Here is a 19,300-nt window from a genome sequence, read left to right as displayed (position 1 = left end):
TTTTCCCCACAGGCTTAGAGTGACCACTTGTACACAGTAGAGATGAAATTAGTAATTTTTTAAAAGTGTAATATGAATTTATTCTGTGACATTTTCCTCATTGCAGATATTTTTAAATGAATTGAAATAATCAGTGTTTCATAAAAAGTAAATACATTAGAAGAATCTAGATAATACCTGTAATACAGATGGCTTTACTCTGAGCATCCACTTTTGTTTTCACTGCAAACATCCTTTTTTAAAAAGTTATATAAAAATGATAGATTGCTGCATTCTACACGTCCTATGTCTCGTCTGGGCTCAGTTATGTCCAACTCTTTGCAACCCCATGCACCACAGCCTGCCAGGCTCCTCTTTCCATGGAATTTTCCAGGCAAGGATAATAGAGTGGGTTGCCATGCCCTCCTCCAGGGGATTACCCCAACCCAGGGACTGAACGTGCGTCTCTTGTATTGGCAGGAGTATTCTTTTACCATTGCACCACCTGGGAAGTGTCATGTGTCATGTTAATTTAAACATTTTAAATTAACTTCAAGCTTTTCCTTCAACTCTAAATGTTAATGATATTTGCTTCTGTTTTTAAATGGGAAGTGTATACATTTTTAAAAACAGTGATATTTAGGTCTTCTCTGCCTGATTCTTCAAAGAAAAAAAAAATGTTTCAAGCTGAGTTTGAATAGCAACTGAGGGTCTGGTCCAGAAAGTGGTAGGTCATTACAGAGAACCAGCGGTACACATCTGTCAGCTCAATTTTCATGAAAAGGGTATTCCATACCCTTTCTGGCAACTTGAGAAGACCGTGGAGGCTACCTGCAAATTCCATCTGCTGTCAAAACACTGGCCTGGCCCTGACATCCACACAAGGCTTTGCAGCAAGCTGTGGTCCAATTTTGTCAGTTTCAGCCTCCAATGTCTTACTGTACGGTCAATCAAACATATGCTCCTGCAATATAGATTTTCCCCAAAGTGTCAAACTATCTCAAGGACAAATGGCCCAGCTCACTGTGTGAAAAATCAAACCTAAGAAATCCAATAAATCAGCCAAGCTAGTCTTTTAGTGCAGGCTGCCCAAGTACTGCATGTTCTATTTCATAGCCTGGAAGGAAGAAAACTTGATGAATACCAGTTACACTATGTAAAAACCTAGTGAAGATAAATATTTGTCCATTTGGAATTACAAAAGAAGTGCTGACTTTGGCAGCACATATACTAAAATTGGAATCACGAAAGTTTTTATCTGGGGAATCAACCACATGAATAATCCAGTTGATCTCAGAGATCCCTAGAATATCTTTATCACATTCAGTTACATGATAAACCGTGTCTTGTCCTTAACGGTGAAGTATTGTGTGTCTTTCTTTTTTTTTTCTTTCCTATTTTGTTGAAGTATAGATGATTTACCATGTTGTATTAATTTCTGCTATACAGCAAAGTAATTCAGTTATATAAATAGGTTCTTTTTCATTTCTTGTCCATTATGATTTATGACAGGATACAGAATATAATTCCCTGTGCTATACAGTAGGGCCTTGCTAGTTATTCATTCTATATATGCTAGTTTGCATTTGCTAATCCCAAAAACCAAAGGGGAGAAGGCGGGGGAAAGAAGGATTGAGAGTTTGGTCCTCTTTCTCAGCATATCATTTTAAAATTCTTCCATCAAAATATTCCAGTTCTGATATAATTCTGAGATGTTCTTTCCCCAGTTATAGTAGCTTGCTGTTTCCCATGATTGGACTTACTTTCAGTTGAGTGAAATAAAGCCATTACAAGTAGTAACCCAAATAATAACTTCCATTTTTGTCTTCCTTACACATTCTTTAAATAGTTCCTTCTTGTTAGGAGGAAACGTTTGCCACCATTTCCTTATACCCAAGAATACTTACAATGATTACAAGTAGTTTCTACACTGATTTAAGAATTATCAAGAGAGGAATTGGACAAGTTGAAACCGTGAAATGAGGAAACTCCTGATGTCTCTTATGGGAGAACAATTTGGAGGAGACAATTTTGAAAGAGCACGGATGAACACAACTTCTTTTATCTGTGGCTGCCTTGAAAAAGAGTCATTCAATGCAGTAATTTTTGGGTAGTCCTCCAAATTTCCTTGCTTTTGGTACTCAAGAGGCATACTGTTCTTTTGTTACTGAAAGTCCTATAGAAATAAAAATTTCCAAGCAGAAAAGGAAACTTATCACACTGATTTATTCCCAGGCCTCGGTACTTGCTGTATGGTTTGTTGTTCAGTCGCTAAGTCATGTCCGATTCTTTGCAACACCAGGCCTCCCTGTCCTTTACTATCTCCTGGAGTTTGCTGAAACTCATGTCCATTGAACCAGTGATGCCATCCAACCACCTTATCCTCTGTCGTCCCCTTCTCCTCCTGCCATCAACCTTTCCCAGCATCAGAGTCTTTTCTGAGTCAGTTCTTCCCATCAGGTGGCTGAAGTATTGGAGCTTCAGCTTTAGCATCAGTCCTTTCAATGAATATTCAGGGTTGATTTCCTTTAGGATTGACTGATTTGATCTCCTTGCAGTCCAAGGGACTCTCAAGAATCTTCTCCAGTACCCCAATTCAAAAGCACTGATTATAGCTAGTGTGTTACATTTTCTCCAGTTGGTCAGTGGATTAAATCAGAAGAAAGCACAATTTATCAGACTGCAGTTCACAGGTGCAGTTTACAGGTGCTTATCTTTCTTTTTTGATCTTTAAAAACTGTATTTGGCTTCATCAGGTCTTAGTTGCAGCACACGGGCTCTTGTTGCAGCATGTAGGTGTCTCTCTAGTTGTGGACTGCAGAGAGTTCAGGCTCAGTTGCAGGCTTAGTTGCCCCACAGCATATGCGATCTGAGTTCCTGCGGGCATGTGTGCTCAGTCACTTCAATCGTGTGTGAGTCTTTGTGACCCTATGGCCCACCAGTCTCCTCTGTCCTTGGGATTCTCCAGGCAAGAATGTTGGAATGGTTGGCCATTTCCTCCTCCAAGGGATCTTCCTAACCCAGGGATGAACCCATGTCTCCTGCATTGCAGGCAGATTCTTTACTTCTGAGCCACTAGGGAAGCCCTTAATTCCCTGATCAGGGATCAATCCCATGTCCTCTGTTTTAGAAGGCCACATCTTAATCACTGGACCAGTCTGAAGCATACCTTCTTTTGCTTGATTTATCCAAACAGTGACAAGAGTGATGAGTCCCTCCAATTAGTAGTTGTGTTTGTTTATGTGCTCTTCTCAGTGAGATAGTAAGCTTTGTAATTGTCTCTTTTTCTCCCTTAGTAAAAACTCAATGAAATAAAGAGGTTTGGCTTAATTCCCATTATAACACCAACACCAGACACAATACCTGCAAATAATAGATGTTCAGTAAATATATTGGAAGAAAGAATGTATGAATGAGGAAAGCTGTTTCTTGAATGCCCATTAAAGCACTAAGGCATAGTCAATAACCCCTGAACCAGAAATTAAATGCTCAGATTCAAGGCACAATTCCATCTGTTTTCATTATCTATCCTTTCATAAATCTTGAAAGCTCTGAGCCTCAATTTCCTATTTGAGAAACAAGCAGCTATCTATTTCATGAGCTACATCTCCTAAGACTTGTGAGGCTCCATCAAGATAATGCAGATGAAAGCACTCTGAGCTTTAAGCTGGTTTATAAATACATGATCAGACATGGCATGTCACCCTGACATCAATCAGGGAAATAATTTAAAAAGTGAGTGGGAAGTGTAAGGAGGTAAAGAATGCTTGATTTGCCAGAATTCTCAGGGCAGTATGAGACATAATTGGAAGAAACATTTGATAAGATAGGAAGTAAGATCTTTTGCCATTCCCATTCCAAGAGCCATATTCTACTTTCAAATCATATTCAATAAAACTTTCCTCTAAGAAGGTCTACACTTAATGACAGATCTTTTGAATATAGAGTGCAATAGAAGTATGGAGCCAGAGGTATGTTGCCTGAGGCACAGAGGATGAATTTTTTCCAGCAACTTTCCTTAGAAATTAATCAAAGAAACAATATTTTATTTCTTTAAGATAAAACTTTAAGATGATACCTGTCTACCAAAGATACCAAATTAAAAGGCTCCCTGGGATGTACACATACTGTCATGGTCCAATCACATATATAATCATATCAGAATCATACTAGACTATATCAGATTTAAAGAAAATATGATCTTTGTCCTATAAATCTGAATATATTAATGTAGATGGAACCAAGCTCAATCTTGTTAGGTAAAAATGTTAATCTCACATAGCAATATGGGGACAAAGTCAAAGTCAGAATCCAGTTTTCTCCATCATGCTGTAGCAAATGTTTTATAAGTGATTATATTTTAATTATTGATTCAAAAGCATTGAACAGATCAGTCCTTTGTATTGTGTTTTTCCATTCCCTCTCTCCAAATGGATGGCCTACATTTAAACTAGACAGATGAAAACTGGTAACAGCTTGCTAATGGATGTCAGAATCTAAGCTCATTTTATTCAAGGGTCCCTTCATTTATTCTTTAATTCATCAAACATGTATTAGATGCCTAAATGGTCCAAGCATCTGGAGTTGCATAGGGAATTACAGTAAATACAAACAAACATTGTGTGTATGTGTGATCTGAAATGTTTACTAGTTGTGGTCTGAGAGAAGAAACATACCATTAAAATAAAACATTTGGCTCTTGGGCTAATTTCCAAGATAAGTTTGAAAGAAAAGTTCATTTTCTGTGTTCCCTCTTTATGACTGTTGAATTGGGAATATAAAGCCACTAGACATTTGACTGCAATATTTCATTTCTCTTGTACAAATTAAATAGAATACTGACATTCAAATTATGCCCACTCTCATCTTGATACTTTTCCAAGATTACCTGAAAACTTTAAAACAGTTTGAAACATACTCTCCTTTACAGTAATTCATGCATTCAGCAACCATTTATAACACCCATCATGTGCCTGGCACCGTGAGTAAGTGCTGGGACAGGGGCACTAAGACACAACTGAGACTGCTCCAGAAGAACTCACTGTTGTACATAAGCAGCAATTGAACAGACTGCAATTCAGAGTGATAGTACGAAGGTTTCAATTCTATCAAGATACAGATGATACACAGAGGCACATGGAGGAGACTGAAGTTAGTTGGACATGGGTGTTCAGAGAAGGCTTCCTAAAGAATGCTAAGTTACATTTGGAAAGAAGAATACAGGTTGAGGATAAGAGACGGTTATGTCAAAATGAAGGTTTAGCATTCACCAAGGAAAAGAAGCCTACAACAAACTGTGTTCCCTGGGAACACAATTTATGACTGCTAGGGCAAAAAAATGCAAAGTAGTTATGGTAAAGTTATTTTAGATATGACTAACTTGAGTACAACAAACCCATCTTCTTTTGATCTACTAGCTGAAGTTTGCATATAGTTGTCCACATTCTCTGTTTCTCCTTTAGACTGTATTGCCTTTGTGATCATACAGTTATAATGTGGCTAAAAACAACAATGTGCAGGTACAAAATAAGACTAACTTAATTTAGAATTCACTGTATGAGTACCAAGATAGACTAGGAGAGGATATTTTTATGGCTATGAAAAGTTTTGTTCAAGATCTTTGGCCGTCTTTACAATTCCCCCCCTAGTATCTTATTTTCTAATACATTTTCCATCTTTCCTCTTCTTTCCTCTTCTCCTTCCTCTCCTCTTCCTCCCTTTTGTTCTCTCTTCCTATTTCTTCTTTCCTTTTTTTTTTTTAATGGATGACCGTCTATGTCTGTGACTATATACCAAAGCTATATACTATATATAGTATATATACTATATACCAAAGACTTTCATTTGACTGAGTAGTTTTAAATCTGTGTTCCCAGAATTCTTTGGAACTTCTTGTGGAGAAATCATCCTGGGGATGACTAATCCAGTGGCATTCAGGCTCACTTTCTTCACCTGGTCTCAGGCAGCCTCACAAAAATCTGCTTTTTAAATTGGGGCTTTGAGAAAGATTTCATTTGAAAAGAGAGTTCTTATGCCTCTTTAAATCACTCTTTCTTGTCTAGCTGTCATCTTCTGAGGATAAGCTGAGGCAAACAGAGAAGTGATAGTATCAATACTGCATAGCGACCTAGACAGAACTACATTTAAACATGGGTCTTTTTCCCAGGGATCTCATCCCTTTAGGTGACTCCAGGTGAGGATTCTCCTGTGCCACATGGCCCACTTTAACAGACAATATCTCTTTGAGGAGTGTAATGAAAAGGATGTCACCATGTGCTATGTGTTTTCCCTTAAGTGTAGATTTAACTGCCTCCTAACCTCCTTTGAGCTTTATTTAAAAATACTTATTTATTTGGCTGCATCTAGTCTTAGTTGAGGCATGTGGATTCTAGGCTCAGTAGTTGTGAAGAACAGGCTTTGTTGTCCCCTAGCCTGGGGGATATTAGTTCCGCAACCAGGGATCAAACCTACGTCACCTGCCTTGGAAGGTGTTGGAAGGTGGATTCTTAACCACTGGACCATCAGGGAAGTCCCTTCCTTGTAGCTTTAATAAGAAATACTCTAACTCAATTTGGAAGATATGAACTATGAATTTATTAAATTAACTATGCTGAGTCATGGAAACTATATATATATATATATATATATACACACACACACACACACATATATACATATGTACATATGTATACACATATATACCTATATATTTCTTGAAATGGAGTTTCTTATCAACTTCTTTGGGGACTGGGGACACAAACAGGCAAGCATCTGAATTTTTCAGTGCAACCAGATGTGGAGTAGTCTTGTTGCTATGAGTTGAATTATGTCCCTCAAAGGATAAGTTGAAGTTCTACTCCTCATTACCTCAGAAAGTGAATTCAAGTCTGTTGGAAATAAGATGGTCTTAGATGTGACTTATAAATTAAAACCAGGTCATGCTGGAATAGAGTGGGGCCCTAACCCAACACAACTGGTATCCTTATAAGAAGGTGGCCACATGAAGACACAAGAGACACAGAGAGAACACCATGTGAAGATGAAGCCTGAGACTGGAGTGATGCAACTATAGTCCAAAGAATACAAAAGATTGCAGCCATCATTAGAAGCTAGAAGGACATTGGAGACTAGACTCTTCCTCAAAGTCCTTAGATGTACCCAAACCTGATTTTGAACCTGGTCTCAGACTTCTAGCCTCCAGAATTGTGAAACAACAAACTATTGTGTTAAGAACCCAGTTTGCAGTATTTTACTACGGCAGCCACAGGAAACTGATAGACATGCTAGAGTTCACAGATGAATAAGACATCATCAACCTTGCTGGGTGTCTGGCACACTGCTGGGAGTAGGTGACATCTGAGTTGGGCACTCGGGAGTGAGTCAGAGTCAGGCAAAAGGAAAAATGCATTCATAGCAAGGAAGAAAGCAGGAGCAAAGGATAGGCTTTGGAAAGGTCTTCTCGTGTTTGAGTAATGCTGAGTAGCTCTGTAGAGCTCCAGTGTGGAACATGGGGTTTGGGCAAAAACTGATGCAATGCCTTTTTGCAACAGGAGAGTTTACTTAAATCAAGAAAAACTTCAAGTTTTGGAATCACTGTGTGTTTCTGTCTGTGTGTGTGTTTAAATATATATTTATCCCCAGATGGTTTTTCTTTCTTTCTTTTAATTTCTTTTTAATTATGGCAGCTATTCTCCAAACATGTTTTTGTTTATCTCAAACTAAGTATACAGTTTCAACATATGGAGCATATTTTGTTTTACTTCAGTTTATCTTAAGAAATCAGCTTTCCTAACTCTTATTGGCAGTGAACCCAAATGATTTCTTACGTTTTCTTTCCCGCTCTACTTTCTCCTCTTTGTCTTTTTCTTTTAGTTATGATTTCTCTCTATCTTCATCACTCTCACTTTCTCTCCATTCCTCTTTCCCTCCTTTTCTTTTTCCCTTCCTTCCTCCTTTCCTTGATTTCCTTTTCTTTCTGGGAGGTCACAAAAGATTTCCCATGTTGATGAACTAGGGCATTTAGTGGCATGAACCAATAGTTCCTTGGCTTGTGGACATTTAATCAGCCTAGAAAATACACAAAATGGAAATAATGTTAATAAACAAGTCAGGGATATTATTTGCTTTTTCATTTATAGTATTATGAACCTGGAATTTGAGTCTGTTCATAATCTAGCCCAAACAATTTTATCAGCCTTGTTTTGTATAATGCATTTTCAAACCTCAGTGTATTCAGCTCTCCTATCGTTCTTTGCCTTAAAAAGCTAGTGTTCATCCTCTCAGTCTACAACACTCTGCTTACCCTTCAAGATCCAGCTCAAATATTCCTTCCTTTTGACACATTTTATGATGATTTCTGGCAGAATTAATCTTTTTCTTCCCTGGATTCTCTAGAACTTTGTATGTTCCTCCAGTCTTGCTTTCTTATGATTGGTTTTTATTTTCATACACATCTCCTTCATTAAACTGATGTCAAAAATGGTTTCTCATTGTCCCCGAATCTGCAGTGTCCAATATACAGAAATTCAGTTCAGTCACTCAGTCATATCCAACTCTTTACGACCCCATGGACTGCAGTATGCTGGGCTTCCCTGTCCTTCACCAACTCCTGGAGCTTGCTCAAACTCATGTCCATCAAGTCAGTGATGCCATCCAACCATCTCAATCCTCTGTCATTCTCTTCTCCTCCTGCCTTCAATCTTTCCCAGCATCAGGGTCTTTTCCAATGAGTCAGTTCTTCGCATCACGTAGCCCAAGTATTGGAGCTTCAGCTTCAGCATCAGTCCTTCCAATGAATATTCAAAGCACTCCATAAATTCTCGCTGAAGACACACTTGAGTGAAAGAGATTGTAATCCTCATACCAGAAGCAAAAATCTTGTCTTTAATATCCATGCAACTCTTTCTTAAAGTCATTTGCAGACTTCACAATGTGAAAGGCACTAGAAATGTCAGAAATTGGGCATTTGTGGCAGGAAGCCACTTAGGATGCCAAATATAAGACTGATAGGAGAAAAAATAAAATATTTTTAGAGAACTTATCCTTTCTTGGTGTGTATATTCATGTAGCAGAAACTGGGCAATCCAGTGGACTTCAAAAACAATGCAGGAACACAGTAATATAGTCATGAATGTTTCTGCAGTGACACTGGAAGAAAGTTTTACCATTTAAACCAACGGTGTAATCAGTTACACTATGCTGAGACAGATTTTGCCAGCACTGTTCTGTAATTGACTCATGAAGTCTGCTATAAGAATGAAAGTAGTAGTGGCATTTATGTCATGTGTACTTAATATGGGCTTCCCAGGTGGCTCAGTGGGCAAAAATCCACCTGCAGTGAAGGAGATGCAGGAGACATGGGTTCAATCCCTGGGTCTGGAAGATCCCCTGGAGGAGGACCCAAAGGGTCGCAAACAGTCAGACATGGCTGAAGTGACTGAGCACATACGTATACTGAATATGTCTGTGAAAGTGAAAGTCACTCAGTTGTGTCCAACTCTTTGCGACCCCATGGACTATACAGTCCATGAAATTCTCCAGGCAAGAATACTGGAGTGGGTAGCCTTTCCCTTTTCCAGGGGATCTTCCCAACCCAGGGATTGAGCCCAGGTCTCCCACATTGCAGGCGGATTCTTTACCATCTGAGCCACAAAGGAAGCCCAAAAATACTTGAGTGGGTTTCCTATCCCTTCTCCAGCAGATCTTCCTGGCCCAGAAATCCAACCAGGGTCTCCTGCATTACAGGCAGATTCTCTACCAACTGACATATCAGGAAATCCCAAATATGTCTGTACTTCCCTAAAACAGAGCCTATATTTTTTTTTCTTAAAACCCTCAGCACATTATTTAACACATTGAATATGATCTAAGCAAAGCTTTTGAAGGAATGAAGATTGTCTAATCTAACATAAAGCAGGAACGGCACAGTCACCAGCTTCATGGTTACGTGTGTATTATGTTAATTCAGTCGTGTCTCTCTGTGCTACACTATGGACTATAGCCTGCCAGGTTTCTCAGTCCATGGAAATCTCCAGGGAAGAATACTGGAGTGGGTTGCCATGCCCTCCTCCAGGGGATCTTCCCAATGCAGGGATTGAACCACGTCTCTAATGCCTTTTGCATCAGCAGGTGGATTACTGTACAACTAGCTGTCAACTAGGAAGCCCTGGATATATTATATACTTACGGGTAATTTGAGTTGTTATAAGGCAGAAACCAACACCATTCTAAAGTGATCATCCTCCAATTAAAAAAAAATTTTTTTAAGGAAGGAGACAAGTCTCTATCTCCATCTCTGGCACTGGGGAGAGGGTGTGGTGCAGTCCTCACCAGACAACAAACCTGGGAGGAAGGTGGGCAAGATTTTCAGGTAGAAAATTCTTTCCTACTTATTGCTGTTCAGTTGCTAAGTTGTGTCCCACTCTTTGCAACCCCATGGACTACAGAATGTTGGGCTTCTTTGTCCTTCACTATCTGCTGGAGTTTGCTCAAATTCATGCCCAATGAGTCAGTGATACCATCCAACCATCTCATCCTCTGTCACCCCTTTCTGTTCTCAGTCTTTTCCAGCATCAGGGTCTTTTCCAATGGCTCTTTGCATCAGGTGGCCAAAGTATCAGAGCGTCAGCTTCTGCATCAGTCCTTTCAATGAATATTCAGGGTTAATTTCCTTTAGGATTGACTGATTTGATCTCTTTGCTGTCCAAGGACTCTCAAGAGTTTTCTCCAGCCCCACAGTTCAAAAGCATCAATTCTTCAGCATTTAACCTTCTTTGTTGTCTAGCACTCACCTCCGTACATTACTACTGGAAAAAACATAGCTTTGACTAGACGGACATTTGTTGTCTTTTGCCACAGGAACACTCACCTACCAAACCATCAGTCACCAGCTTACACGTTTCTCTCCTGTTCTTCCTTCACTTAGCAGTGGGGAGAATTCTTCTCTGTCCTCTGTCTTATGAAACAACTGGGTTTCTCTAGCTCTCCCCACTTCAGCTAAAGAAGCCCACTTTTATAATCATCAACCTACAAATGCACAATCGTCATTCGGAGGGTAGCCTCTTTAGAAACAGCCAGAGGCTGCATATTTAATACTTTGAAGCATATTTTCACCACAAGTGTTAAGCTGATGTCTGTTAAGAATTGTCTCCAGCTCTGTCACTGTGGAAACAGAAGCTCCTCCATAAACCCCAATTTCACGCCCTGAAAAGATTCCACTCAGTGCTAAGACTTTAAGAATAGTTTAGGGGAAATGTTATAGTCTTTTAAAATAAGAAATCAGCAAACTTCCACAAATCTTCACGTCAACATAGTGATTTCTCATCTACAAAGCACTTTCCGCTGGTTAGCTTTGCCTCTGTTTGACTTTAAGCCACAGAACAACCACATTGGTTAGAAAGAGTTTGTTGAGGGAACCTCTCTTATACCTCATCCAGTTCCATTGACAAAGCTCGGGTCCTTGAAAAAACCATGCTCCTCTCACCACCAGTACCTTCTCCCATTGTTTTCTCTTTCAGGACTTCCCAAGGGGAACTTGCCCACCCTCTCCCCCTTTGTTTAGTTAATTTCCTCTTATGCTCCAGATGTGAACTGAAAAGCAAATTTTTCAGGAAAGTCTTCCCTGACCATCCCTATTTCAAATATTTCTTGTGTACATGGGGATAAAACATAGAATCACATTTCTCTCTTCCAGAATATCTGAAATCAGTTTCTAGCTATTCATTTTCAGTATGATTATGTGAATACTTGCCACCTTACTAGGTTACATGTCATTTCTGTGCTTATAACTCGGTAAAGACTTGAGAATGAAATGAGTGACCACCATCCACCTTCCTTTCCAGCTGAGAAATTTGAAGCTCAAAGCACATGTCAAAGATCATGTTGCTAATAAGGGTTTTTGATGTCAGAGAGACCTAAATTTTCCAATTTTAGCATTGGCATTACTCATTTGGATGATTTTCTTTGAGTCTCTTGTTATCTGTTAAATTCATATAATAGAAATTAAGAGAATTGTAAGTTCTATAAGAAATAAATTGCATATAGTGTCTGTGTACTTTGAATATAGTCTTAACAAATCCATTCATGTCTTTTAAGTCTACTAGTTGGGCCACTGATTCTAGTCTATGAAACTATTTTTATATTGTTCAAAATCATTAATATCTCTTCTTACAAGGGGAAAATCTGAAGCAAAGGGCAAATAGTAAGTGCTAAAAGCAATTGTTTCCCTTCTTCCTTTTGCATTTAGCTCATAATGTAGTGACAGAGAAGATTATGAGATAAAATTTTCAAGGCAATAGAAATGGAAGCAAAGCTAATATATATTTAGTTTATTTATCATCTTCCTAAATGCCTGGTATGCTTGTTGCTTTGTCAGTTATTTACATTAACAAGGATTGTTTGAAAGACAAGCTCAAGAAGGAGATACTTTGGAGAAAATGAAAAATTTCTCATGGTAAAATCAGAGAATGAAGTCAGAGTGTTTTTACTGGCCGATTTCCTAACGGATGGAGCTGAGGAAATGATACTAGTTAAAGAAGTTGCCTGGAAAGAAGGCTTATGCAGTTTTAAAAATAAGAAAAAAATGAAAAGAAAAGGAATATAGAGAAAAAAGAGAAGAAAGAAAAAGTAAGCATTGTAATAGCAAGAGTTACTTCACTCAGATTTCTTGACACTTAATCTTGTGTTTGATCCACCAGGCCACCTGGGGTGCTCTGTAATATCATGATATCCAATGTATAATTTATATCTTCTATATTATATTCCTAGACTATTAGAGTTAGAACACAGACCAAGGATATTTATAAAAATTGTAGCATAGAAAAAGCAAGGGGATATAAAAACATTCTACTTCAAAGATTCTATTTCAGGCTGAAAATGAAAGGATATTGCAAAATCCACACATATATGACTTAATATATATTTTCTAGTTCATTTAATTTTAAAACTGCTTTAATACAGCTATATTAGAAGCAGCAATTATCCATATTTAAAATTTTGGCTGGAGAAAGCTCAAAGCACTGACATAGGTAGCAAGATGTTTGTGTATGAGAACATGCAGGGGAATTGAAATCAAAGGAACTGGGATCAAGTTATAGCTATGCCACTTATGATCTCTGCCACATTAAAGTTAGAAAATGAAATATAAGTTAGTAATACCTACATTATAGGATAGATATGATTAAACAAGATTAAAAATAATATGAATAACTTTTATACACTAATACTTTTAGTCTTGGAAGAAAAGTTATGACCAACCTAGACAACATATTAAAAAGCAGAGACATTATTTTGCCAACAAAGGTCCATCTAGTCAAGGCTATGGTTTTTCCAGTGGTATGTATGGATGTGAGAGTTGGACTATAAAGAAAGCTGAGCACCAAAGAATTGATGCTTTTTAACTGTGGTGTTGAAGAAGACTCTTGAGAGTCCCTTGGACAGCAAGGAGATTCAGCCAGTCCATCCTAAAGGAAATCATTATTGAATATTCATTGGAAGGACTGATGTTGAAACTGAAACTCCAGTAATTTGGCCACCTGATGTGAAGAACTGACTCATTGGAAAAGAACCTGATGCTGGGAAAGATTGAGGGCAGGAGGAGAAGCAGACAACAGAGGATGAGATGGTTGGCTGACATCACCGACTCAATGGACATGAGTTTGAGTAAACTCAGGGAGTTGGTGATGGACAGGGAGGCCTGGCATGCTGCAGTCCATGGGGTCACAAAGAGCCAGACACAACTGAGCAACTGAACTGAACTGAACTTTTAGTCTAAATTTAATAAATACTGTTTGCTTTTTTTAAAAAAACAGGAGACAAAAGATAAAGCATCTTTAAAATACTAAATGATGTCCAGCAGCATAGCTGCTGGAAACAAGAAAATAAATGTGCTTTTCTTATCAGCAGGTTCCACTGTCATCCACCATGCACCATTTTCTTTCCTTCTTTACCTTTACCTCAGCTATTTAAGGAAAAACATAATAATGTTTCATTTCATTTTACCCAATAAGGGTGAGGCCAATGCCAACCTTATTCTAAAGAAGACTGACTATCATACGTGCACATCTAAACAAGCTGGTGATCTTCAGGGAAGAGAAAAATTAAAGCTTTTTTTTTTTATTCTATATATATATATATATATATATAGTCACTCAAGTCATTATCTTTTTCTTCACTGGCTAAAACATCTATTACAATATTGAATAGAAATGATAAGACTGAGTATCTTTGTCCATTCCTAACTTTAAAGGAAAATAATTTGAATATTTTATCATTAAGTGTGGTATGAATTCTATGATTTTCACAAATGCCCTTTATTAGACTAAGGAATATGACTTCTGTTTCTAGATTAATGAGACTCTTTTTCCAGGAATTGATACTGGATTATGATACATTTTTCTCTACACCTACTGAGAGAGTCATATTTTTTAGCCTCTTAATGTGGTTAATTAAATTGATGAGGTCAATTATTAAAATAGTAAACCAATCTGGCATTAGTGTGATAGAACAATTTTGATCATGATGTATTATCCTTTTTATATGTGATTTGACTTAACAAAACTGCATTAAGAATCTTTGGATATATATTCATAAGAAATGCAAGCCTGTAATTTCTTTCTCTTATAATCTGCTGGATCATAGAAAAAGCAAGAGAGTTCCAGAAAAACATCTATTTCTGCTTTAGTAACTATGCCAAAGCCTTTGACTGTGTGGATCACAATTAACTGTAGAAAATTCTGAAAGAGATGGGAATACCAGACCACCTGACCTGCCTCTTGAGAAATCTGTATGCAGGTCAGGAAGCAACAGTTAGAACTGGACGTGGAACAACAGACTGGTTCCAAATAGGAAAAGGAGTACGTCAAGGCTGTATATTGTCACCCTGCTTATTTAACTTTTATGCAGAGTACATCATGAGAAACGCTGGACTGGAAGAAACACAAGCTGGAATCAAGATTGCCGGGAGAAATATCAATAACCTCAGATATGCAGATGACACCACCCTTATGGCAGAAAGTGAAGAGGAACTAAAAAGCCTCTTGATGAAAGTGAAAGTGGAGAGTGAAAGTTGGCTTAAAGCTCAACATTCAGAAAATGAAGATCATGGCATCCGGTTCCATCACTTCATGCGAAATAGATGGGGAAACAGTGGAAACAGTGTCAGACTTTAATTTTGGGGGGCTCCAAAATCACTGCAGATGGTGACTTCAGCCATGAAATTAAAAGACACTTACTCTTTGGAAGGAAAGTTATGACCAACCTAGATAGCATATTCAAAAGCAGAGACATTACTTTGTCAACAAAGGTTCGTCTAGTCAAGGCTATGGTTTTTCCAGTGGTCATATATGGATGTGAGAGTTGGACTGTGAAGAAGGCTGAGTGCCAAAGAATTGATGCTTTTGAACTGTGGTGTTGGAGAAGACTCTTGAGAGTCCCTTGGACTGCAAGGAGATCCAACCAGTCCATTCTGAAGGAGATCAGCCCTGGGTGTTCTTTGGAGGGAATGATGCTAAAGCTGAAACTCCAGTACTTTGGCCACCTCATGCGAAGAGTTGACTCATTGGAAAAGACTCTGATGCTGGGAGGGATTGGGGGCAGGAGGAGAAGGGGATGACAGAGGATGAGATGGCTGGATGGCATCACTGACTCGATGGACGTGAGTCTGAGTGAACTCCAGGAGTTGGTAATGGACAAGGAGGCCTGGCATGCTGAGATGCATGGGGTTGCAAAGAGTCAGACACGACTGAGCGACTGAACTGAACTGATAATCTTTGTCTGGCTTTGGCATGCAAAGTACACTATCTTATAGAATGATTTGGATGCATTGTTTCTTAAATATTCTGGATGAATTTTTAAAGAATTATGCTTTTTCTTTCTTAAATGCTTGGTATAATTCACTATTAAATCAGCTTGGCCTAAAGTTCTCTTATGCAAAGGTTTTTTTTTTGTTTTTGTTTTTGTTTTTTTTTTTACTACAAGTCAATTTTTAGAATACGTATAGTACTATACTTGTTACTTATATCTTCTTTCATGAGGTTTGGTATTTATTGTCTTTCAAAGGATGTTTTCATTACATCTAAGTAATTGAAGTTTGCGAACATTTTTAATTACCAAATATAAAAAGTACTCATGAAAAGTAACCTGAAGGATTTTGAAATTTATAAGGAAATAGATCATGATATTTTACTGCTTAAATCATCGTAATATTTCCTATTGGACTCCCTACTGAATTCAAATTTCACTAGAATCATACAATGTGGCCTATTAAATATCTTAAAAATTGAAGGTTCTCCATGATGTTGTCTTTCTTCCCTTGGCACTTGGGCTTTATGTTTCCTATACCTACAAAGTTATCTCCAAAGACAGAGCTTCACATAAGTCATTTCTTCTGCTGTAATATTTTTTCTATGATTATTATATGACTGCTTCCCAGAATTCAAGTTTCAACTCAAATATGACTTTCTAGGAAGTCTTTCTTGGCTATGCTTGTTAAAAGTTATGGGCTTACCTCTGCAGTAGTCAGAAATCTAAGATGACTAACAATTACTCATATCCATGTATAAACCACTCTCTTTGAGGGTGGATAAGATCTGTGAATATATTAGAATATCACTGTCAGGATTCATGCCATGTTATTTGGCACAAGGGAGAACGTAGATGTAGGCTTCCCAGGGGCGCTAGTGGTAAACCCCCCCTGTGCCAATTCAGAAGATATAAGAGATGTGGATTTGATCCCTGGGTTGGGAAAATCCCCTGGAGAACCCACTCCAGTATTCTTACCTGGAGAAACCCTTGGACAGAGAAGCTTGGTGGGCTACAGTCCATAGGATTGCAAAGAGTCGGACAAGACTGAAGCAACTTAGCACACACAGTATGCAGATATAATTCAAGTTTCTAAAAAGTTGACTATAAATTAATCCAAAGGTCAATTATTCTGGGTGGCCTTAACATAATCAAGCAAGTTCTGTGAAAAGCAGAAATATCCATCTATTTATATGGAAGAAACAAAAATCATTTTGTAAGAGAGTCTACAGAGATTGTCAAATGACATAAGCCTCAGGGTGGCCTCCACGATGCTGAGATTACCTCTGGCCAACAGCCAGTAAGAAATTAGGACCTTAGTCCTACAATTGCAAAGAACTGAACTCTGCCATCAACAATAATGTGTTTGGAAGAAGATCCTGAGCTCCACATGAGACTGTACTCTAGTTTGCATCCTGATTTCAACTTGATGAGACCTTGAACAGATTGCCCAGTTAACTCATGCCCAGATTCTGGATCTAGGAAAATTATGAGTTGATAAATCATGTTATGTTAAATTGCAAGATTTCTGAGAATTTGTTATGCAGAAATAGAAAATGAATGCTCTCAATTCTCTATTACAGTCTCTATTACACTGCATTATTTTATTTCCTTCATAGCTTAAAACTTTGAAGTTATCTTACTCATTTTCTTGATTGTTTCATTGTTTATTTCAGTATTTACCCCCAGAATATACATTCTATTAGAAGAACAATTTTGGTTGTCATTCTGCCATGTTGATCCTTGCCATTCTGGCTGTTTGAGAGGTAGATTGGAAAGAGTTATAAATCTGTTTCTATTTTTCTGTGAAAAAAGAGAGTAATACATACTGTATAATACTGAGATTTTTCTCAGTGGGACAAAATCTTTCTTTGGTATTCTTCAATTTTCTAAATAATTAAATATGAGGGAAAGTCTAAAAATTCTTCAAAATGAGAGAAACGCCAAGCCAAAATTTCCCATAAATCAGAGGCATCCTGCTCTGTTATTTTTCAAATAAGCTAAGCAACATTTCAGTACAGAATTTTATTTTGCATAATGAATATATATATATATATAATTTTTTTTGTATTTCCCCTTTTTTGTTATTGTGACCACATGTGGTAATGGTGCCAGAACATTCCTCCCTTCTGTGTTTCATGCCCAAAGTGATCTTCATACTCAGAGTTTCCAGCAGATTTGTCTATTTTGTGAATTCTCACTATTGCTATCCTGAAAAGGTAATCAGAAACTGGCTGAGCCAAAAGGAGGGACAGAGAGCTACAAGATTGTCTTTTGTCCTGCTACAGGAAGAATTTAACTCCTTCACTGAACTCACAAGTAGAAAATACACTGATTAATTATTTTAAAATCATCAAATTTTCAGGTGATATATTCCCTTCAGGCAAAAATTCAAGTCCAGAACTTTGTGGCTCACTATATTTATCTTCAAAATCTTACAACTAAACAAAGAAATGTCACATTGGCTATCACCTTGAATTCAACAGCGTTGCCACATCCAACCTTTACTCTTCCTCAGTGTCTAATTTTGTGGCTGTTAGCAGCTGTAAACTTGTGACATAGGATATGTCACCTTCAAATTCCAGGTCTGCAGAATGTCACAAGATTACGTTAGATAAACATCTTTTGCTTTCAACCAGTCAAGCTGCTGGGTGTAAGCCCCAAATCCCAACTCTCCATTTAAACCAGTTTCAGTAACACCATCATAATCCATTCCAAGATTTTAAACATGGCAAACATCTTCAAGCATATGTCTAGAAAAGAAGTACTAATATCTTTCTTGTATGAGTTAAAGGATTCTAGACATTACCCTATTCAAAATAAATGTATTTCCCATTGATCTTCATTGTACCTACAATTTTACCATTAAATTAAAAAAAAAAATTGTGCCCAAGATTTACTGCTTACAAAATGATGAAAATAATATACCAAATCCCTCATATGTTTGCAACTTTGTTTCCTGCAACATAAATCTAGCCTAATCTGGTAGGTAGAAAAGTATATTGGGAAGAGAACAGGCAGGTAATCCAGGTTTAAATCTTGTATTTATTTCTTATTGAAATGACAACTTTTGGACCAGAGTATCCTCACATGTTAAAACTTAATAAAATAACACTTGCCTTACAAGGCTGTCATTAATATATTACATAATGTAAGAAAAAGACCAACACAAAACATGATTATCAGTAGTTATTATTGTTTTTATTTTAGTGCTAGTTGTCCAGCCATGTCCTACTCTTTATGACCCCATGGACTGTAGCCCACCAGGCTCCCCTATCTATGGGATTTCCCAGGCAAGAATACTTACATGGGTTGCCATTTCCTTCTTTAGGGGATCGTCTTGAACCTGGGTCTCCTGCATTATAGTCAGATTCTTTACTATCTGAGCCACCAAGGAAAGTGACCTGTTAAAGTATTTATTGTGTTCTGTATAGACAGTTCACTATAGATACATGGAGATAGAATGGGCTTGTTTTATGTGACTTCCAGGACAAAATAAGAATCAAAGAAAACTATAGGAAGA

General features: G+C 37.7%; 1 pseudogene; it reads right to left on the bottom strand.

Moving 5' to 3' along the window:
- Positions 1–579: 579 nt before the first annotated feature.
- LOC129626881 (metalloendopeptidase OMA1, mitochondrial-like) lies at positions 580–18,490 on the bottom strand (annotated as a pseudogene).
- Positions 18,491–19,300: the final 810 nt, after the last annotated feature.

This window comes from Bubalus kerabau, chromosome 14, assembly GCF_029407905.1.
Source record: "Bubalus kerabau isolate K-KA32 ecotype Philippines breed swamp buffalo chromosome 14, PCC_UOA_SB_1v2, whole genome shotgun sequence".
In the NCBI taxonomy this organism is placed as follows: Eukaryota; Metazoa; Chordata; class Mammalia; order Artiodactyla; family Bovidae; genus Bubalus; species Bubalus kerabau.
Note: the sequence above shows the minus strand (reverse complement) of the source record. Positions and strands in the feature narration are given on the sequence as shown.